A 24,312-nucleotide genomic window follows, 5' to 3' on the forward strand; every position below is an offset into this window, starting at 1 on the left:
AAGAGGAACAAAGCTGGAGGTACGTGCCCCAATTTCAAACAAGATTACAAAGCTATAGTAATCAAGACAGTATGGTATTGGCATAAAAACAGATTCAAAGATCAGTGGAACAGAATATATAGTCCAGAAATAAACCCATAAATACATGGTCAATTAATTTATCCAAGGGAGCCAAGAATACACAATAGGGAAAGACACTCTCTTCAATAAATGGTGTTGGGAAAACTGGACAGCCACATGCAAGAGAATGAAACTGGACCACTATCTTATGCTATAAACAAAAATTAACTTAAAATGGTTTAAAGGGACTTCCCTGGTGGCGCAGTGGTTAAGAATCCGCCTGCCAATGCAGGGGATATGGGAAGATCCCACATGCCACGGAGCAAATAAGCCTGTGCGCTACAACTACTGAGCCTGTGCTCTAGAGACCGCGAGCCACAACTACTGAAGCCCGCGTGCCTAGAGCCCATGCTCTGCAGCAAGAGAAGCCACCACAATGACAAGACTGTGCGCCTCAACGAAGACTAGCCACCACTCGCCGCAACTAGAGAAAGCCCGCGTGCAGTAACCAAGACCCAATGCAGGCACACACATACACACACAAAATTAATTAATCAATTAATTTAAAGAAATGGATTAAAGACTTGAACATAAGACCTGAAACTATAAAACTCTCAGAAGAAAACATAGTTAGTAAGCTCCTTGACATCAGTCTTGGTGGTGATTTTTTGAATTTGACTCCAAAAACAAAGGTAACAAAAGCACAAATAAGTGGGACTGCATCAAACTAAAAAACTTCTGCACAGGAGAGGAAACCATGCACAAAATGAAAAGGCAACCTACCAAATGGGAGAAAATACTTGCAAATCATACATCTGATAGGGGTTAATAACCAAAATATATAGGGAACTCATACAACTCAATAGGAAAAAAACCAGCAACATGGTTTTTTAAAAATGGGCAGAGGATCTGAATAGACATTTTTCCAAAGAAGACATCCAGATGACCAACAGGTACATGAAAAGCTGCTCAATATCACTAATCATCAGGGAAATGCAAATCAAAATCACAGTGAGATATCACCTCACACCTGTTAGAATGGCTATTATAAAAAAATAAGCGTTGGTGAGACTGGAGAAAAGGGAATGCTCACGCACCGTTGGCGGGAAAGTAAGACTGGTGCAGCCACTATGGAAAACAGTACGGAGTTTCCTCAAAAAATTAAAAATAGAATCACCATATGATCTAGCAATTACACTCTGGGTATTTACCTGAATATTTTTTTTGAATTTTATTTTATTTTTTTTGAATTTTATTTTATTTACTTTTTATACAGCAGGTTCTTATTAGGTATCTATTTTATACATATTACTTTATATATGTCAATCCCAATCTCCCAATTCATCCCACCACCACCAACCTCCCAGCCACTTTCCCCCGTTGGTGTCCATACATTTGTTCTCTACATCTGTGTCTCTATTTCTGCCCTGCGAACCAGTTCATCTGTACCGTTTTTCTAGGTTCCACATATATGTGTTAATATACGATATTTGTTTTTCTCTTTCTGACTTACTTCACTCTGTATGACAGTTTCTAGATCCATCCACGTCTCTACAAATGACCCAATTTTGTTTGTTTTCACGGCTGAGTAATATTCCATTGTATATATGTACCACAACTTCTTTATCCATTCATCTGTCGATGAGCATTTAGATTGCTTCCATGACCTGGCTACTGTAAATAGTGCTGCAATGAACATTGGGGTGCGTGTGTCTTTTTGAATTATGGTTTTCTCAGGGTATATGCCCAGTAGTGGGATTGCTGGGTCATATGGTAATTCTATTAGTTTTTTAAGGAACCTCCATACTGTTCTCCATAGTGACTGTATCAATTTACATTCCCACCAACAGTGCAAGAGGGTTCCCTTTTCTCCACACCCTCTCCAGCATTTGTTGTTTGTAGATTTTCTGATGATGATCATTCTAACTGGTGTGAGGTGATACCTCATTGTAGTTTTGATTTGCATTTCTCTAATAATTAGTGATGTTGAGCAGCTTTTCATGTGCTTCTTGGTCATCTGTATGTCTTTGGAGAAATGTGTATTTAGGTCTCCTGCCCAATTTTTTTTTTTTTTTTTTTTTTTTTTTGTGATACGCGGGCCTCTCACAGTTGTGGCCTCTCCTGCCGTGGAGCACAGGCTCCGGACGCGCAGGCTCAGCGGGCATGGCCCACGGGCCCAGCCACTCCGCGGCATGTGGGATCCTCCCAGACAGGGGCACGAACCCGTGTCCCCTGCAGGCGGACTCCCAACCACCGCGCCACCAGGGAAGCCCTCCTGCCCATTTTTTGATTCGGTTGTTTGTTCTTTTAATATTGAGCTACTTGAACTGTTTATATATTTTTGAGATTAATCCTTTGTCCATTGATTCACTTGCAAATATTTTCTCCCATTCTGAGGGTTGTCTTTTCGTCTTGTTTATGGTTTCCTTTGCTGTACAAAAGCTTTGAAGTTTCATCAGGTCCCATTTGTTTATTTTTGTTTTTATTTCCATTACTCTAGGAGGTGGATCAAAAAAGGTCTTGCTGTGATTTATGTCACAGTGTTCTTCCTATGTTTTCCTTGAAGAGTTTTATAGTGTCTGGCCTTACATTTAGGTCTCGAATCTATTTTGAGTTTATTTTTGTGTATGGTGTTAGGGAGTGTTCTAATTTCATTCTTTTACATGTAGCTGTCCAGTTTTCCCAGCACCACTTATTGAAGAGACTGTCTTTTCTCCATTGTATATCCTTCCCTCCTTTGTCATAGATTAGTTGACCATAGGTGCATGGGTTTATCCCTGGGCTTTCTATCCTGTTCCATTGATCTATATTTCTGTTTTTATGCCAGTACCATATTGTCTTGATTAAAGTAGCTTTGTAGTATAGTCTGAAGTCAGGGAGTCTGATTCCTCCAGCTCAGTTTTTTTTCCCTCAAGACTGCTTTGGCTATTCAGGGGCTTTTTGTGTCTCCATACAAATTTTAAGATTTTTTGTTCTAGTTCTGTAAAAAATACCACTGGTAATTTGATAGGGAATGCATTGAATCTGTAGATTGCTTTGGGTAGTATAGTCACTTTCACAATATTGATTCTTCCAATCCAAGAACATGGTATATCTCTCCATCTGTTTGTGTCATCTTTGATTTCTTTCATCAGTGTCTTATAGTTTTCTGAGTATAGGTCTTTTACCTCCTTAGGTAGGTTTATTCCTAGGTATTTTATTCTTTTTGTTGCAATGGTGAATGGGATTGTTTCCCTAATTTCTCTTTCTGATCTTTTGTTATTAGTGTATAGGAATGCAAGAGATTTCTGTGCATTAATTTTGTATCCTGCAACTTTACCAAACTCATTGATTAGCTCTAGCAGTTTTCTGGTGGCATCTTTAGGATTCTCTACGTATAGTATCATGTCATCTGCAAACAGTGACAGTTCTAGTTCTTCTTTTCCAATTTGTAACAGCAATCATTTTGTTATCTCTTGTTATTCTGGAGGCTGACTGGGCTCAGCTAGGTGGTTGTCACTTATCTCTCACACAATTGTAATTAGAAGGTGGCTGACTACTGAAGTCATCTTAATGCTTCCTCAGTCTCACAACTGGTGGTTGATGTTGCCTTTTGGTTGGGACCTCAGCTGGGGCTCTGGCAGAACACCTACACAGACCACTCCTTGTGGCCTGGGCTCCCTCATAGCATGGTGGCTGGGTTCCCAGCACTCTGATCCCTAAAGAGAGGGCAGAAGTGCATGGCAGTTTTAAATCTAGTCTTAGAAGTCACAGACCATAACTTCTGTCATACTTTGCTGGTCAAGGCAACCACTGAAGTCCATCAAGATTCAAGAGGGGGCTTCCCTGGTGGCGCAGTGGTTGAGAGTCTGCCTGCCGATGCAGGGGACACGGGTTCGTGCCCCGGTCTGGGAAGATCCCACATGCTGCGGAGCAGCTAGGCCCGTGAGCCATGGTCGCTAAGCCTGCGCGTCCGGAGCCTGTGCTCCACAACGGGAGAGGCCACAACAGTGAGAGGCCCGCGTACCGCAAAAAAAAAAAAAAAAAAAAAAGATTCAAGAGGAAGGGATATTGACTTCATTGATATGCTCAGTGGGAGGAATATCAACATTACACTGTAAGGGAAACATGTGGATGTACTGTGGCAGCCAGCTTTGGGAAATGCATTCTGCCACACACACCCTGCTTCACCTTCTTCTCCCTATTTCTTCAGCATGGGGTTGTTACAGCAGGAATTCCAGGGAAGAAAAGAATCAGGGCTGAAGCGCTAATTTTCAAAATAGACTTTTAATCCCACGGCAAATAGGATAAGCTGAAGACATTAGTGAGCCTCAGAAGTCTGATTTACAATGATGAAAGGCTTAAGACCCTTGAATGACTCAGAACCTAAAGTTCATGCCATCAGTCATAGGACTCCATGACTAGTTGGAGACAATTGAGGTAGAGGTTGGTGAGTATCCCTGAGAGGAATCCTGCCCTATGTCCAGCCACACCCCAAGCTGGCTTGGGAATTTACAAATAGAGGGAACCTGTCCTTTTTCATACCTGGAGCCCTGAGGGATGGGAAAGCCACACAGAAGTTCCTGACTCACCGCAGCACAAGGAAAGGAGGGGACAGATGTTGGTGAAGGGTTTCGGGTGACACCAATTTTTCTTCAAAGCTGCCCAATATTTCTGGGGAGGGAGGGAGAACACACCTGACCCCGTGCAGTAGTGACAGAAACGTCAGCAGCAAAGAATAGGCCTGTGTACTGACGAGCCAGTTTTCCTGATGGACAGCTGTCATGAGAGCAACTCAAAAAATCAAATCTCCACTCAGGTTTCCAGAAGTACCTCGTAAAAATGTGGTGTGATGTCTACAGTCATCGCCGCCTTCTCTCACTTACTGAAGAAGCAGACCAGAGGCAGAAGCAGAAATTAGGTTGGCGCCATTGGTTTGGACAATTCACAGTGCATTTAACGAGGAAGATTCTCCCCTACTTGGCTCCCTCTCTTTCCGCATCTCCTGCTTGAACAGACTCAAATCCAGCAATCAGTTTTGAATCCTCAGCTTTTTGCCCACCCTTCCTCCCCATCTCTCTGATTCGGTCACTTACCTGTTCATTTCACAATGTGGCATTTAGGCCCCTCCCACTTCTGACACCCCTACTGTGGACGTTATGCCTGGCTTGAGAGACTCCGGAGGGGTTTCCTTGCTTCCTGATGCTCCTCTCCGTGCTTCTGACGTATCGACACGACATCTACCTTTTCTCCCTTCTTTTCCAAAAGTCTTCAATGGCTCCCTATCACTTTCAGGATGAAAATTCCACGTTTTACTTTTGGCGCTCAAGGCCCTACACAATCTAACTACCCTTAGAAACGTAACCTCCACCACATGTGGTAAGAGAGGAATTTAACCTGGTTAACTCTTAACCAGGAATGCTAGTTCTGCCTCCTGGTATCAGCAGAAGAAAAGACTTCCTCTACACGTAATTAGCGGAGAGAAGCACGTAACCGTTCCGATTGCGAGTCCTTTACAAATTTTCCTGTAGAAATAGATTCTTCCATGTGATTATTGTATTGGACTAGGTTCAGTGGGACTGCGAGACCTCTAAGCTACCACTTTAAAATAACTCAGCTTGCTTCATCATAGAGCTCGGAAGACGAGATAAACTTGGTCAGATGAATTATGATGTAAATGTAACAGTATCTGAGTTGTCCTCGCAGCGTCCCTGTCCATCCAGGACGAGGAGAGAGAGCCAGGAACATTCAGCTACTGCCATCTCATCCTTACAATTGTTCTGACTAATCAGATTACATCACTGAAGTCCAAATCACTCTGCTTTCAGCAAATTAAAATATCAGCTGAAAAATTCATAAGGCGATTATTGCTTAGAAGAAATAAAGAATTGTAGGGTTGCTATTTCCTACTGCTGGTTAGAACACTCAAAGTTCCTCAGAGGCTGGATGACAGGTCCAAAGAAAAGGCTCTCCGGCCGGTCACTTACATTTGGACACAACCCGTTAAACAGCAGCCTCACATTCTGCATGCAAAACACTCAACTCAGGGTGAAGGAAATCATTCCACAAACGGCCTCCTCCCACATTTGCAATATTTGAGGAGAGTTCCTGAAGTCTGGACACAGTGCTGTGGAGCTGAGCCAATAAACTTCACAGCGGTTACGAAACAGCTGCAAATCCATGCTTATGTCATGCTTTGTACAAATACTATATAAAGGACACATTCAGATCAAGAGAAGAAATATGGCTTTGCTAGTGTTAAAGCAAGATGCTCGATTTCACTAGGAAGATTTAAGAAGAACCTCCAATGTTTCCTAATTATGTGGTTCTAAAATGTATAGTTAACCTGGATTACTTTTATTTTATTTTCTCCGTTTCCCCTCCTCCAAGCCAAAGAATCATTTACTTCCACCCTTTAAATTCATCACTCTAGCCATCGACAACATGGAGGGAAAAAACCCAACCACAACCCCAAACAAAAAGAATCTGTCCAAACTCTCAGAGCCTCTTCACACTGACTTTACCTGGCAAAAGACAGTGCCTTATAGTGATGAGAGATGCTGCTGTCCATAATATTGTCTGTGGTATAAAGGTACTAAATTTACTGAAAAGACATTTTCTTGATTCCTTTCGAATGTCAGGCAAATGTAAGAGCCAAATTTTCTGCATAATTTTACACACGATTATAATTCTTTCCAAAATGGGAAATGGAGGTTAAGTGAACTTTTGGATCCTGTTTCACAGATCTTAGTAAATTTTATTAATCTTGAGATTCTTATTTTCATTTGCTGACGAAAAGCAAGTTATGTAGTTATCAGAAAATATGTTTGTTTGTATAAAATGCTTTGTTCTACTGCAGTCTAAAAAAAGTGGTATTTATAGCCAAAAGCTTTCAACAAAGGATATTCCACGAGTGAGGGATGAGGTCAGGGTGTGAATGAAGGAAGAGGGACGTGAAGAGTTCGTAATTTACGTAAAAACCTTTAGTGAATAGGATCAAGCCCAGGAAGATGCTAAAATTCCAGCTCATGGTAGCAGAGGAAGATTAGAAGCTTATTGAAAACTCAACAAATATTCTGAGCCCTGGGACTCTGAGAACTTCTAATGTAATAAAATGTGAGCACTTTCCCTCTGCCACAGATCAAATCATTGAAAGAGATCTGATCTAACGGTATATACAGTTAGCCTGAAGCATCAATTCTTGGTTATATATATGAAAGTTTTGACCAAAAAATGATGTTATTAACTTATTCTTTACTGTAACCTATAGTGGTTCTTTAGTGTAATATATTTGGCATTTATGATTAAATAAAAAATATTTGGGTTATCATATTCTTATTATGACAAATATTCGACCATATTATAAATATCACCTAATAAAATGCTACATTTTCACCTTTCAACTAGCCTGGAGACATACCACTGGGTAAGAAACAGCAAGGTAATGATAAGTTTAAAAATAAGTATATTATCCTGGGTATCATTTTGTCAGTAGCTTCAGTGTAGATTACCTTGTAAAGATATTCACAAAGTGTGAAAATATCATATATCTTTGCTTCACCCTTTTTTAAAAAATCTGTCCTATTCAAATATCTGCACAACCACCAAATGCTATCAATTCTTCTCAAATTGCCTCAACATTTTTTGTTTGTTTGTTTTGGATTTTTGTTTTGTTTTTTGTTTTTTTTGTTTCCATCAAATCTGTGTCCCCTGAGAGGCAGAGAAATGTGATAGCTTCTGGGAGTCTTCCTGGCTAAACTTGTTCCTTCCAATCCATTCTATATATATGAATAGTTATTTGTAGTTTATAAAAGTAATATGCACACGTTAAGCATCGGAGGACTACAGAATGTATAATATTAAATGTGTAGTTAATGTTTTTTTAAACTATGTTTAGCTCTTGTGAGGTTACAATTGTATCTCTAAAAATTCAGCCGTTTTTATTCTTGATTTATCAACATAGTATCTATTTTCTACTATAAAAGAAATTCGACATACTTCTATTAACTTTCTCCTCTCAATTATTGTTAATATTTAAAGTTGTTCCAGTGGTTACCTTTACAACTTCAAGCAATATCCTTAAAATTTCTTGACTCATTCCAAGGAATATTACTTATTAACTCTTCATTTTATATGTTTCTTCTCAACTTTCCACTTTTATTTTTACTTATTTATTTATTTATTTATTTGCGATACTTACTACAAGTATCTTACTTGTAGTAAGATACAAGGCATTGTATCTTAATTTTTCCATAGAGTATTGCATCATGTTCAATATTTCCTACTATCTAAAATGTAAAGTTTAAATAACAGTCTGGTATTTGGGAATTGGTGTGGTTAGAGCCCAGCTTGTCTTTCTTCTTAACCCTCCATTTATCACATTAAAGAATCAGTCATCCCCTTACCCCATTGAGAGGGGTTATGCTCTGTTCCCTGTATCTTCTGACTGTTGCCTGCAGTGTCCTTTTTCCTTTTTTTTTATTTCAATGTAATCATATTTTACACAGGTAGGCTCAGCTCAAAGTCTGCCTCTTCTGAAGTCTTTATGAGCATCCTAAGATGGCCAACATTCTGTATTACTTAAAAACATTTGAGTTCTGTACAAATGATTGTTCTTTGAGCCAGCAATGTCAGTTTTTTCAACCAAAATTTTATCTACTATTGATATTTTTTGGACCCTAAAGTCCGAAATAATTTTACCTAAGTGGGATTAACTTTTAAAAGCAAATGTTTCATGTTTTGATATCTTACTATACAATAAAAATATCAATGTTTTGATGAGATGCAGCTTAAAAAATAGTGCGCCTGAGTTAGGCAATTTTTATTATACATTGTTTTCTTGATCAGGTGGTAAGAGTAGTTGGATATTCTTCTTTCAAGACACCTGTATAGCATTGCTACGGTGTAATTACACAATGTTCCAAGCACTCAGTTCATTTTTTTTTTTTTTTTTTTTTTTTTGCCGTACGCGGGCCACTCACTGTTGTGGTCTCTCCCATTGCGGAGCACAGGATCCGGACGCGCAGGCTCAGCGGCCATGGCTCATGGGCCCAGCCCCACCGCGGCATGTGGGATCTTCCCGGACTGGGGTACGAACCCGTGTCCCCTGCATCGGCAGGCGGACTCTCAACCACTGTGCCACCAGTGAAGCCCATCAGTTCATATTTTTTGACAGACCAAGCAAAGTTTCTAAGCCAGGCACGGGAAAAAGATGCTAATGATTCAATCCAGCTTATAAGCCAAAGTAATGCTGCGTGCGTGGCATTACCTCACACAAATCTGAAACATATCTCTCCCCAAGAGCAAAAGTAAAGTTAGAGACACAAGAATCCCATGAGAGAAACTCTACCAGGCAGGTATTATATAGCCTAGTCACTGCCTTGAAAAATAACAGAACAACACCTCAGCAGTTTGAAACGTCACGGTCCAGTAAAGGTTTAACACCGTATTCCAAAGCAGAAGTATGAAGTACTGGAAAATAAAAAATCCTCATGGCCTAGAATTTAGTCCTCTAGGGAGGCACTCTGAGGCTTATTCTAGCCTTGACTGTTCATGTTCCCTAATATAGTTTGATATCAACTTGATCACCTGTGATTCATTTGAAAGGATTTCTTGAAGACTCAAACATGACTAACTTTAGAACAGAGACAAACACGTCAGTGCATGCATTTTAGGCAGAATGATATTTGAGGTAAGGGATGCTGAAAATCTGTTATCCGCAAGTCACTGGGCAACCTGATTCCAAGCCAGTTTTATAGACTATACAGAATTCAAGAAGCATATATTACGTAACTAATGTCTGGGAGAGGGGGTGGTAATTAAAATAGAATGCATCATCTGTTGCTCTTGAGAATATCACGTTTTAGAAGTTAAAAATTACATATGTGAAAAATTTGTTTAAAATCCAAGGTAATATCCAATTAGGAATTCCACAGTATAATAACTCTTCACAGGGGATGTGGAAACACACAGATAGGAGACTTCCAGCCAGGGGTATTAACCAACCAATTATGATCTATAGGTTTAAAACCTGCCGAAGTTAGTTTTTCAACAGACTCTACACATCAGACAATGGAAGGTTGGAATAATAATGGTAAGTCGACTCTAAATACTATTGTATAGATATTAACACTGTGATCATGAGTATGTGTGGCAGCATGGAAACTGCTCATGACAAAGTGAAATAAAAAGCAGTGTCCTAAAGTATGCACAAGGTATGCTTATAACTATGTCAAATTATATGAAGGGGGGCATTTGTTAGGGTAGGATCATAGGTGTTTGCTTTTCATGATTTCCACCATTATTTTCAATAGTGGACATTTTGGAAATGCCATAGAAGTAGAAGAAAATATACACGTAAGAGACATGTGAGAAGGCAGGCAGCATTTGAACTCTGGGAGATGTTTGATTAGATGACTGTAGATAATCTAACCTACCTCTCGTAAGATATATCATAAATATATAGAAGTACCAGGAAGCCTTGAGACTTTGCTGTGATGGTAACTAAGCTGTTGGGATCTGTCTTTATTTCTCGAGTCAGTCCGAATGACTGTACATCTATGACACTAATAGTTGTATTTCTATGGGGGGCGTAAGCTACAATCAACATAACTGAAGTGGTAGGGGGTAGGGAGGGCAGGGAGGAGAGGTGGCACACAGGTACAACTTCCGAGATAATTGGATTAAACACACACACACACACACACACACACACACACACACACGGAATTAAAGTCTGTGAGTACTGCTTGTGGAAATAACTTTGGATTCACACCTGCTTGGATTCGCATCCTGTCTCTACCACTTACTATGTGCCTTGAACAAGCCAGTCATCTCTCTGAAAACTCAATTTTCTCATTTCTAAAAAAGCAGAAACAAGGTTCACAGCGGACATATATGATAACCGAGACATTAATGTGTGAAGTTGCTAGCCGGGTATTTGTACACAGTAGGCATTAAGTTTGTTCTCTCTCCCACACTTTTCTTTGTACACAGGACTCCAGTGTTCAGGTATCAGAGACAAAATTCAGGTAGAAATGAAGGTGACTCTCCCCTAGCAGTAGGTTGTTTTCAGATCTTGCCCCCTCCCCCATGCTTACCCTCACATGGGCCAGCGTCCCTAGGCTATAACCAACTTGATGGCAGGATGAGGCCAGGCCAGAATTGTTTGGCCATCAAAGACCAGAGTGAGTTTCCTGGGTTAGCTCTGCTTGTATGCTGCATTTAAATTTTCTGTACTGTCTAATCTGGCTTCTAGAAATGGACGGTCCAATACAGTACCACTGGCCACATGTGGCTATTTGCATTGAATTAAAATAAAATAAAATAAAATAATAAAGTCTTCCTTAATCACATAGCCACATCTCAAATATTCAATGGGCACATATGCCTAGTGGCTCCCCAAATAGTTGGTATAGATAGAACATTTTTATCACTGCAGAACATTTAGAACTCTGCTCTGAAGCTGTGGGGTATCAGTGGGAATAAGAAATATCATAGGCTTCGTACTCATCATCTTTGTTCATTAATTCTTTGATTTTTTAATGACTTTCAGGCCAGAAAAATAAACTTAGAGAGTGAAGCCAGGTAGAAGAAACATATTTCCTGATTAGGGGGCCTCAGTATATACAAGCATTCCAGGCACCAGCCTATGAGACATCAATAGCATTCTTTCCACATACCACAGCCCACTTGTAAAGAAAATTGTGATAAGATATGTCAACCTCAGAGTAATTTAAGTGACACTTTTGCTAGCAAAAATGAGTATTTCTTAACCCGATCCTGGTGCTCTATGCATAAGGCAGAAATCTCCTCTAGGGATATACAATCTATGAACGGTTTGCCAAGCAGTTCGGCAGTTTTATTTCTTCACACAATGCAATGGTTGCCTGTGGCGCCACCAATGACAGGCAATACAGGTTTGTGAATGGGAGATGTGACACCAAACTACTCAATAAGCCGTTCAAAGTTTCATTCTGAACCAATCGATTGTAAATTACGGGTGGCCCCCAACAATCTATTCTGTCGGCAGGGCGCCCTCGTGAGTTAGTTACAATCCCTGTACAAATATCGAACTCATAAACCAAACAATCAAGAGCTCTTAACCCAGTCATTTGGCTCTTGCAACGTTTTAAAAAGAAAGAATAAAGCATTTGCCCACTTGAAAGTAAACATATTGTCCTTGAGATCAATTTCATGTTTCCCCAAAAAGGAACCCTTATAAAGTTTTCATCTACTCACGTACATATGCCTTGTTTGAACTGTTGAACCCTGCTGGGGGGCAGGGGGAAGAGGCACCCTGCCTAGAAGATCAGCACAACTATAAATTCATGCCCTCCACACCTGAGTGGGTGTCAATGCTTCCAGGTCATCCTTCTGCTTCCCTACTCAGCACTCTGTCATTATTCACAAACCAGCAATTTCAATACTTTTTCAGTTTCTTTAGATCTCTGACCTTTCCACCTTCCCTCCCTCAGCAGATAGCCTTGTCCTTGACTTCAGAGGGTAATTGAAGCCATTAGACAAGAATTTAAGTTTCCTGCCCCCAAACCTACACATTTACCTGCACGGTAGTCATCTTATTCTGTTTCGGGCTTATTTAAAGCTGCCCTCTCCACGCCTCCATTTCCCCCTCACTCCTCAGCTTCCATGCTGGGTTCCACATTGACCACGAGATTGAAATCGTCATCACCAAGATCACTAACAACCTTTCGCTTGCTAAACCAATAGGCACTTTTAGTCATTATCTTACTTAACCTCTGTGGAACATGTGGGTTTATCAATCCTTGGCTTTTGTTCAGTCTTGAAATGCTATTTTCCCTTGGCTTCCATGAGAGCATATACAACTGGCCTTTTTCCCATGTTTCTGGCTAATCATTATCAGTCTCTCTCTCTCACTGTAGTAAAACACATATAACATAGAACTTACCATTTTAACCACTTAAGTGTAGAGTTCAGGGAAGTGGCTACTCTAGGTACCTCATATAAGTGGAATCATACAGTACTTGTTTTTTTGTGACTGATGTTTCACCTAACATAACGTCCTCAAGGTTCATCCGTGTTGTAGCATGTAGCAGAATTACCTTCCTTTTTTAAGGCTGAATAATATTCCATATTTGGTTTATCCATTCATCTGTCGATGGACACCTTGGTTGCCTTTGGCTATTGTGAATAATGCTGCTATAATCTACCCCTTAAATATGGGTGATCTTCAAGGTTCTGTTCTCCTTGGACAGTTTTACCTAGATTCACAGCTTACTGCTTACATGCTAGTGACTCCAAAAATTATACTTGTGGTTCATTTTTCCCTCTTTTGGGATTCAGATCCCAAATCTCTATATACATACTCTTGGATGTCATGGGCACCCTCAACTCAACATATTTAATACCGAGTTTCTGATTCTTGCCATCGCACTTTCAGTGTTCCCTCAACCCTGTGTTTCCTATCTCAGTAAATACCACTAGAGCTCCCACTTACTTATATCAGGCACCTGGGCATCATCCTCTGCAAACCGCAGCACTGCCATTGGCGGAGCTCCCAGGGAAGCCCACTGAACTCCACGGTTGCCAGGTGACTACTTCTTACTTTGACATCCCTGAAGGGGGTCCCGAAGGATAATGAGTGCTTTGGCGAAAGACCCCTCTCCATTAGTCCCCTCTATACACACCCTGTATTCCCTATAGCCCTTACCTGACTTTTCCTTCTCAGCGCTGAAATAGGCTTACCACATAGCAAGCACTCAATACACGTGTTGAATGAATGAATTAGACCTTGACCTCTCCCTTACCCATGCTGGCTATTTTGCTTTCTAAACTATACTCAAACCCACCTACTTCTCTCTACCCCAGCTGCCACCATCAGCTAATCTAGATGCTCATCAACATCCTCCACTTTGTGTCTCCACTTCTAATCTTATCCCCTCCCGATCACTTTCATACAGTTGCCAGAGTGACCATCCTAAGATAAAAATGATAGAAGTTTTACTTCTCTACTTAAAACACCTCAACCATCACTTTCAGGATAACAACTCAAAGTTCTTCACTGGCCTCACAAGGCCCTTCCTGATCTGCTTGTCCATCCAACCCTCCTTCTGACTACTACCTTGATGCTGCAGCTCGTTACTGAATGTCTTTCAGTTTTGCTAAAATGTCATATGCTTCTCTTATCTTCTTTCCAGGTCTTTGAAGATGCTACTCTTTCTGCCCAAACAATCCCTCATTCCCTGCAGTCCCCCTCTCCCCAACACCTGCTAGCTCCTCCTTTTTCTTTGGGTCTTAGATGAGATGTCACTCCCTCTTGGAAGCCCCATCTGACCTCCCTGCACCCGTTGTGGCTTTGCTGTCACTGCTAGGAGGATCACAGGATGCCATGGGAGCCCCTACCATTGCCGTTAGCACCCTGTAGAGGAAGTTGCCTGTCTTATTAGTGTCCGCTATGGTGGGCCATAGCTCCATCAGTGTTGAGACCCTGACTTTCTTGCCCAAAACATACCCTCGGCACCTTGCATGGTGATGGGGCCATGGTAGAAGCTTCATATTTAATATGTAATCCTCCAAAAATAATTTGACTTGGGACATTTCAAACATCCAGAAAAGTAGAAAAAATTGTATAATAGCATAATGTACACCATACCCACCAGCTATGTTCTGTAGTTAACATTTAGCCATATTTGCTTCATCTAATCATCTTTCTCTCTTTGACAAATCATTTTGAAATAAGTCATGGAGAAAATGAATGAATTCTAAGTCTCACCAACATGTTCACAGACCATATAAAATAAGCTACTGAAGAAAAGGAGAAAGAACCACGAATAAAAACCTTTAAATCTCTACTTAACTGTAGTCCAGTGAAATTCAGAAATGAGAACATTGAGCTGTGCACCAGATACCTTTTTATGAATGTACTCTCACTCCATCATTTAATTCTCATGAGTCTTACAAGGTCACCTCATTAATAAACAAAAGGAAATCTGTCAAGAACCTGTAGCTCCAGGAGGTAAAGGAGAAAGAAAATAAACATTTGCTGAGTGCCCATAATGTATCCAACACTTAATGTTACTGCCAATTATTCTCACAACAAACTCAAGATGTAAAAACTCAGTGAGGTCAAGTTATTTGCCCAGAATCTAAGGGAGGTAAATGGCTGATGCAGGAATTTGTTCCAAGTTCCCTCTCTTTCTACCACTATTCATTACTTTTAAAATTAAAAATATTTACTTTAACATTATTTTTTGCTGCGGTCCGAGAGGGGTAAAACACATATTGCTTCTACAGGCACAAGGAATGCTTAGGCTAACACTTTTTAGTTCTTTTTACTTCGGTGGTATAGATGTGGCAGAAGAAATGACAGCAGTGAATATGGCACAAGAGCATGTGAGAGTCAGAAGCCAGGGTTCTGGTGCCGTGGCATTGTCACCAAATGTCTGACACTAGGCTAGTCACCCAACTCTCTTCACAAAGAACGTGCATCTGTCAGATGAGTGAGTTGGATTAGATTATTACTGAGGTTCCTTCCAGCTGTTAGAAAACAAAACACCCATGAAACCCTGTACTTCTTAGTGCTTTGCTTCAGTCATCAGCTGGTGAGGGCCAGGATGTAGGTCTTGCTGATCCCAGCCTTAGGCTCTGTGCATTCTCAGTTAATATGCCCACTGGGGGAACCAGCTGTAAATGTAGGCCAATTTTAATTGGAATGTTGGTCAGTACAACTAGAGTAACCTTCAAACTTCCAGAAGCAGATCTCCCACAGATTCTGACCCAATAACTGATGATGAAGACAGTGCCAAAAGAGGAGCCAGGGAAAAGCTCCTCTTCAAAGAAAACCCTGGTTTCATCCCTACCTCCATGTGTATCCTCTGCTAGATAAGCCATCCCACCGATCACACTTACAATTTTATTTTTAAAGGCTGTCTACTCCACTAGAGAGTAAGCTTTGAGAGCTCTGTCTGTTCCCCTTTATATCCCGAGCTTGTAGCACAGGACTTGGCATGTAGTTGTCAATCAAGACATACTTATGGAATGAAGGGCAAATCTCACCATCTCCAAGCATCCCAATCCAATTTACCTTCAAAGTTTGGCTCAGATGCCATTTCTACCTCCCCTCACCCCTCCCAAACGCCTTCATATTTTAACTATATTTCTCCTATGGTGTGTCGCATCTCGTGTATTTTATTACAGTTATTTACTAGGTATCTTAGCTCCCCAGTAAGGTAAACTCAGACAGAAGCTATCTTCTGCTCACCATTAAAATCTTACAATACACAGTTCATAGTAGGCACTCAATAAATGTTTCTGGAAGGAGCACATCATTTATATATTGATACATATATGTTTACATATACACACACACACAAAGTAATTGGCACAGTTCTTTACATATAGAAGACATTCAATAAATATTATTGAATAAATTAAGTGCTACGTCTCACAAAGTTGTGGTGAGCCTAATACCCTCAAACTGTAAACACTTATAAAGTACCCCAAACCTTTTAAGAAAAGATGTGGGGGGCTTCCCTGGTGATACCCAGGTGGTTGGGAATCCACCTGCCAATGCCAGGGGACACAGGTTCGAGCCCTGGTCCGGAAAGATCCCACATGCCATGGAGCAACAAAAGCCTGTGTGCCACAACTACTGAAGCCCACGTGCCTAGAGCCTGTGCTCTGCAACAAGAGAAGCCATTGCAATGAGAAGCCTGCGCACCGCAATGAAGAGTAGCCCCGGCTAACCGTAACTAGAGAAAGCCCGCGCACAGCAACAAAGACCCAATGCAGCCAAAAATAAAGTAAATTAAAAAAAAAAAAAACATGTGGTAAACTAGATTAAAAGTCATACAAATGGTCATAGCCTTGGATAATAATCTTCTGGGATTTTGTCCTAAGGAAATAAACAAAACCAAAGAAAAAACAAACAACTAAACTGAACCAACCAAAACAATAACAAAGTCTACAAAAAATTTAGTATAGCATTTTTTAGTGAAAAATTAGAAGATATTTTATGGCACATTGATACAACATAATACTATTCTAATGATTGTTCTGATGACTCATGAAAGATGCTTGTGATTAATATCAAATAAAACACAAAATTCACATGTGCTATGTTATCCACTATAGAAAAACAGGAATACTTAAGGGAATAGCAAATATGCAAAAAAAAAAAAAAAAAAAAAGAAAAGAAAGAAAGAAAAATAGTTATTTTGGGGTGGTATTGTTATGGGCGATTTTTTCCCCCTAAAGTTTCCTTTAAATTTATTATTTTTATAATAAAAATTCTGGTAGAATCAACATAAAAGTTTCCTTAATGTGGCTGTATTTCCTATAGACAGTTATTTAGTGAGGACCAAAGCATAAATTACAATGTCTGTTAATAGCTATCGCTCCAGTATTTGACACTAGGACTCAAGTGATACCTGAGTAGGGATGCTATTCTGTGTCATGAGGTACAAAGCACAGGCACGGTGTGCAGGTGCAGGAACAGATTTGGACGAGAAGAAAGCAGTTAGATCCAGCAAAGGAATCTTGGGAACCACACAACTGATGATGAAATTGCTCACTCAAGGAAACTATTAATACTAGCTTCCGAGAGGGTTAAATGAGGAGGCTGCAACCCAGAAGGGATATGAAGAGAAGGGAGAAGAATGAAGGATGGCCGTCTTCTTGGTTCTCCACCATCTCCTGTTTCCTTACTGTCTACTATCTCAGACAAGGCTGTATACCCTGCCAGCCAAATGCTGCTGGCTGCCTGTTTTTTGTAAATAAAGTTTTATTGGAAGCCAGCCAAACCCATTCATTTATGTTTATTATGTTTTCACGCTACAATGAATTGAATAGCTGTGACAGAGACTGTACGACCAACAAAGCAGAAAACTGTTTACTATGTGGCTCTTTACAGAAAAAGAATTTGTCCCATAGCCTCATATATATAAGGAGGTTTATACACAGACACCTAATTTAGATATCAGGCCATCTTTTTCTATTACTTTTTCTTCAAACATGCCAGCTTGGAAGATAAATTATACAATCACCTTATTATCCAGACAGAATTTTGAGGGTGAAAGGGGGTGGTAAAGATGATATTCCAGGACAGCAGAAGTTAACTAGGACTGTCCTGGACACCAGGTATATAGGCCCCCTCCTAGGGCACATGAGTGGGTTTCAAAGGGCACTCAGTGCCTGTCCAGGGACTGCTTTTTTTTTTTTTAATGAAGTATAGTTGATTTACAGTGTTGTGTTAATTTCTGTTGTACATCAAAATGAATAAATTATACATATATATATACGCATCCTTTTTCAAAAATATTCTTTTGCATTATGGTTCATCATAGGATTTTTTTTTTTTTTTTTTTTTTTGCGGTACGCGGGCCTCTCATTGTTGTGGCCTCTCCCGTTGCGGAGCACAGGCTCCAGACGTGCAGGCCCAGCGGCCATGGCTCACGGGCCCAGCCGCTCCGCGGCATGTGGGATCTTCCCGGACTGGGGCACGAACCCGTGTCCCCTGCATCGGCAGGTGGACTCTCAACCACTGAGCTACCAGGGAAGCCCCATCATAGGATATTGAATATAGTTTCTCATGCTATATAGTAGGACCTTGTTTATCCATTCTGTATATAATAGCTTACATCTGCTAATCCCAACCTCCCACTCCATCCCTCCCCCAACCCCCTCCCCCTTGGCAACCACAAGTCTGTTCTCTATATCCATGAGTCTGTTTCTGTTTCATAGATAGGTTCATTTGTGTCATATTTTAGATTCCACATATAAGTGATATCATATGGTATTCATCTTTCTCTTTCTGACTTACTTCACTTAGTATGATAATCTCTAGTTGCATCCATGTTGCTGCAAATGGCATTATTTCATTCTTTTTATGGCTGAGTAGTATTCCATTGTAAATATAATACGTACTACATCTTCTTTATCCATTCATCTGACGATGGACATTTAGGTTGTCTCCATGTCCTGGTTATTGTGAACAGTGCTGCTATGAACTTAGGGGCTCATGTATCTTTCTGAATTATAGTTTTGTCTGGAAGTATGCCCAGGAGTGGGATTGCTGGATCATATGGTAATTCTGTTTTTAGTTTTCTGAGGAACCTTCATACTGTTTTCCATAGTGCAGCCACTTACATTCCCATCAACAGTTTCTGTTCAGGGACTGCTTTTACGTGCACATGGAAAGCTCAGGCGGCTCCTCTTATTGGTTCTTCCTCTTTCAATTGCCCTCAGATGCCTTTCTACTTCCCTCCCTCTGTCCCAGCTCTGTCCTAGAGCCAGTTCTGATTGTTGAAGAGGGCAGCTCTTTGGGCACCACTCAGGGTACATACAGCATCTCTACTTTCATTAGAGCAAAAGGGGCAAAGTTTACTCATCCTATTTAAATAAACCTTAATTATTTCAAATCATTACAAATAAGAATTTTGTACCTGTAAATTTCACTTGGTTTACTATCTAGGCAGCTCCTTAAAATTCTACACTTCTTTAGAATTTTCTGTTTCTCTTCTCAAATAATTCATTTAAAAATGACCATCAATCATAGCATTTATCACAAAGAGACCCCAAGACAAATATGGTCTATTACCCATTGATTTGAGCTTTTAAGACTCACCAATACTGTTTGGAGAATTATTGAAGAATGAAGTTTCTAATTTTATCCTTCCAGAATGATAAACAAAAGAAAACAACACATACGCCCCACACACCTATTTTCCCCCTAGTAAAAATTTCGATGCTGTGGGCAAAAAGTAAAACAAAAGATGTTTAGAGCACCCTTAACGAAATCTAGGACTTTACACTTTGTGAGACTATTCTCGGTGTGAACAATTAAAAGCTCAAATCTTTGAAACCCCACTGGATGGCTTTCCAAATATTGCCATCTGGTGGAATTTCAGTTAATTGTTCCTTTGTTCTAGTGAGCTCCTGGAATAGTAGATGGAACAGCAGTGGGAAACAACAGAAGGTCAAATGATTTTGTCTCAAACACAAATCCCAAACTGAAAAACTGAGGCTTCCCGAGCTTTCATCTCCGTTAAGATGCCCACCTCTACTGTGAAGTCAACAGAGCAGTTGCCTGGATTTTTAACAAATAATCCCTTCTTCATAATCAGAAATGTCATGAGGTCATTTGACGATATCTTAAAATTCTCTCACTTCACTTCTCACCAATAAGATCTCCAAAGTTCAACTTTAACTGGCTTGAGCATTTTTAGAGGAATTGCGGATAACAGTTAATTAGCCCTTAGTACATACGGGAAATGGAATGTAGTTTGAAAAACAATGTTTTAATGAAGCATGTTTACTCGAATACTCGCTTTAACTGTATAATGGAATTTTGAAAATAAATTTGTTACAAAGGCATTAATAATACGCACTCCAATTTAATCTGTAAACAGGGAGTCATGCAACATAATTTACGTTGAAATCTTACCTTGAGCATCCAGGCTCTCTCCCTGGCTGTCGAGAAGAAATGTTCCTCTGAGAAACAGGATACTGGGATCATAAAAATGAAAAGAAAAAAAGCATTTACTGTGCTGAAAACATCAGAGCAAAGGGTTGTTTAGTTCATTGGGTGTGGCCAGCAATGGAAGAGAAAATTAAAAAGCACACATCCAAATTCGGTTGACTTTATCATATAAGGGAGTAACTCAGCCAAACAATAGGGCTGTCAGCTACATTATTATATCAGTTCTTGGGTTGATTAATCATAGTTTGAGAGTATTTAGATAATGTCAGTCCTATGAAGAGAATTTTTTTTACCCTCCCCCCCATAACCTCATGTGATGAGAATCATGTGTTAGCAGATAACCCAAGGAACCAGTGCCCCCAGTGAGGTATCAAATGCCAACGTCAATTAAAGTATTGACTTTCCCAAACTTGGGTTAATCTGCAGACTTTATATCTAGTATCAACACAGGCTTATTTTTCTAGTTAAAAGATGTGTTTAGGGACTTCCCTGGTGGCACAGTCGTTAAGACTCCGTGCTCCCAAGGTGGGGGGCCTGGGTTTGATGCCTGGTCAGGGAACTTGGTCCCACATGCATGCTGCAACTAAGGAGCCCACGTACCGCAACTAAGGAGGCTGCATGGCCCAACTAAGACCCGGCGCAACCAAATAAATATGTTAAAAAAGATGTGCTTAATTTTTAACAGGACAAGCATTGCCAGGATCAAACTTCAAAATATATACACCATCAAGGAATTATTTACTTTCTTTATATGAATTTGCTATTTATCTTCAAAACATGCTCTGACTAAATGATAAGTCAATAAATTGATGAAGGACAGGTCCAGTTCCAGAGGTTGAGACATGTGTGTGAGCTGTGGGTTTTGAGGGGCCCAGGTTGGGGGTGGGGCGGATGACAACTGGGGAGGCTGCTTGTGGCTCAAGCAGTTGTTCCTAAAAGGGACCCAAGATGCAGATGTGTGTGAGCCTTAGTGGTCTTCCCAGCACACCCAAGAAACAGACTAGAAAGGACCCCTCTCCACCTGCCACCTAAGCCCTCACCCTGCACATTGCTCTTCCGTGTTTTCTGTAAATGGCCATTTCAGAAATGCCTTTGGTGCTTGTTTAGTTTAACATCAATTGTATAAAAATAAAGTATTTGTGGCAGATCCAACACAATGTGATTAATCCCAGACACAGTTCTGGAGATGCCACTGGGAGAAAGATTTTAAGAAAGGGAAGAGGGAGGCATTTTTTATATATATATATATATTTTTTTTTCTTTTAATAAGAGAAAGAGGAGATGGTGAAAGGAAATAAATGCAAATAACAAAATGTAAGTGCTGAGAGAATAAACAAAGGTGACAGCTGAATTTTCAATGTTATACCATTCAATAAGGGAGTTCAAAAGTAATTCATAGAATTTGGCTTGTATAAAAATCAGAAAATTTAACGTGGATGGTTCCAAGAACTGACCTCGGATAAGCTGACAATTTATTCCCTTCAGATAGAACAGGTAGAATTTCTTCACATATTTTACAGAATTTAATTTTATGAGTGTTTCACATTTTTCCCATAATTCAATGAGTTGATAATACTAAAAAAATCAGGTTTAAAAGAATCTGTTCCCATCCATGTCAGTTTCTTTTCCTAAGTCCATCTTTGAGATATTTTAACTGAATCAGAATAAAATTTTCATTTGCCCTCTTTATTTAACTAGTACCAGTAGCTACGTTACTAGGCGAAGTATTGGCTACCAAGCTAGGAAGCAAGAGTATAAGTTTCCTAGTTTATCTGTAAACCAGATAATTAGCCCTTAGAAAATTCGGGACCAGCTGTATACAACTGGTCTTTTCTGTTCTGACAACAAGAGCCCGTTGCTAACATTCTCAACAGCTGCGATGGATCAGTTTGGAGAAGAATGAGACCATTTATTGAATACCCCTGCACAAGTCATTTGACATATTTTATCTAATTTAATACTCAAAACCATCTTATTACAAATGAAAAAACAGAGGCTCAGAGCAGTGGAGCAGTTTCCCAATATCATGCAGCTCAACTAACAAGTTCTAATGGAGTCTGACAGACTCTGCTGTTTTGTCCACACAACACCACGTTAAAAGCCAGGCCTCTGACATTGATTCGAGACACCTGGAGAGCTCTTGGTCTACTCCTGGGATGTGGTAGTTGCTCAATAATGCACGGCCTTGTGAGTGTGGAGGTCCAGGGTCCCCACTGGTGGGGATGGCAGGGAAGGCAAACAGTGTTTTCTGTGCTGCCTGCCATAAGCAGAGCAGTTATTGGCTCTAAGTTTCACACTTTTTAAAAAGATGAACTCAAAATAGGTCACTATGTACATGTGACATGCAGAACTATGAAACTTTTAGAAAAAATTAAAACAGGAGAAAAGCTTTGGGATCTAGGGCCTGACAAAGAGTTTTAAGTTTTTGACAACAAAAAAACACAATTCATACAAGGAAAAAATGGATAAATTGGACTTCATCAAAATTAAGAACTGTTGTCCATTGGGTGTAAATATAAGGTGTAATTAGGAGAAAATATTTGCAGACCACATATCTGACAAAGGACAAGTACCTAGAATAAGTTAAGAACCCTCAAAACTCAGCTAAAAAAACCAAACAATTAGGAAATGGGCAAAAGACACTGACAGACATTTCACTGAGGAGGATATACAGATAGCAGATGAAATGATATTCAATGTCATCAGCCATTAGGTAAGTGAAAAAAACAAAACCATAATGAGATACCACTAGACATTTATCAGAAGGGCCAAAATAAGGACAAGTAACAATCTGAAATTCTGATGAGGATGAGAAGAAACTAGACCATTCAGATATTGCTTGTGAGAATATAAAATGGTTCAGCTACCCTAGAAAACATTTGACTGTTGTAAAAAACAAAAGAAAACAAAACCAAAAATGAAACGTGCAACTACCATACAACCCACCAACGATACTCTTGGCATTTTTCCAGAAAATTTAAAACTTTTCTTTATTAGCAGATTTATTCATAGTAGCCAAAATTGAGACAACACTGATGTCCTTTCACAGGTTAATGGTCAAACAAACCAGTATATCCATAAAATGGAATGCTACTAATCAATTAAAAAAAGAACTACTGATACATGCAAAATCCTGGATCAATCGCCAGAGAATTACGCTGAGTGAAAAAAGCCAGTCCATAGGTTAGATACTGTATGATTCCATTTAGCTAACGTTCTTGAAATTAGAAAACCACAGAAAGGGAGCAGAGACTAGTGGTTGCCAGGGGTTGAGGAGGGAGTCGGGGCTGGAGGGAAGAGGCTGTGATTATAAAAGGGCAACACTAGGTACCTTTGTGGTGACAGAAACATTCTGTACCTTGCACATGTATCAATGTCAATTACCTGGTTGTGACCCTGTACATAGAGCTTCCAGATGTTACCATCGAGGGAGAAACTGAGCAGAGGGTACAGAGGTCTCTCTGTATTGTTTCTTACAGCTACACGTTAACGTACAATTGTTTCAAATTAAAAAGTTTAACTTAAAAATCAGGAGATTGGACAGCAACTAGAATTGAGCAAGATACCTCCTTTCTTTTTGGTTTTTTTTTTTAACCTTTTCAGAGAAGAACAAAAGCCCCAAGGCAGCGGACCAGTTGGGTCAGGAATTTGTTCCATGTTGCGCAGATCCGAGAAAAATAACCTCTCACCCACAACTTTAGCATTCAGAACTCATGCCAAGCATTCGCTGTCCAGTCTTGGCTGTCTTGGAATCTTCTCTGCTGTTATGCTCTCTTGCTCCTACATTTACCTTCCCAACCTTAAAATTCAAAATA

At 40.0% G+C, this 24,312-nt stretch overlaps 1 protein-coding gene across 1 annotated transcript in view; it reads right to left on the minus strand.

The window, feature by feature from the left end:
- MAPRE2 (microtubule associated protein RP/EB family member 2) overlaps positions 1 to 24,312 on the minus strand; it is a 158,460-nt gene that overhangs the window by 110,975 nt on the left and 23,173 nt on the right. Inside the window, exon 2 of the mRNA XM_082853681.1 lies at positions 20,462 to 20,523. The gene's annotated coding sequence lies outside the window, so the exon portion shown is untranslated. The remainder of the gene's footprint in view (positions 1 to 20,461; positions 20,524 to 24,312) is intronic.

This window comes from Leucopleurus acutus, assembly GCF_964270905.1.
Source record: "Leucopleurus acutus genome assembly, chromosome: 13".
NCBI classification, from domain to species: Eukaryota; Metazoa; Chordata; class Mammalia; order Artiodactyla; family Delphinidae; genus Leucopleurus; species Leucopleurus acutus.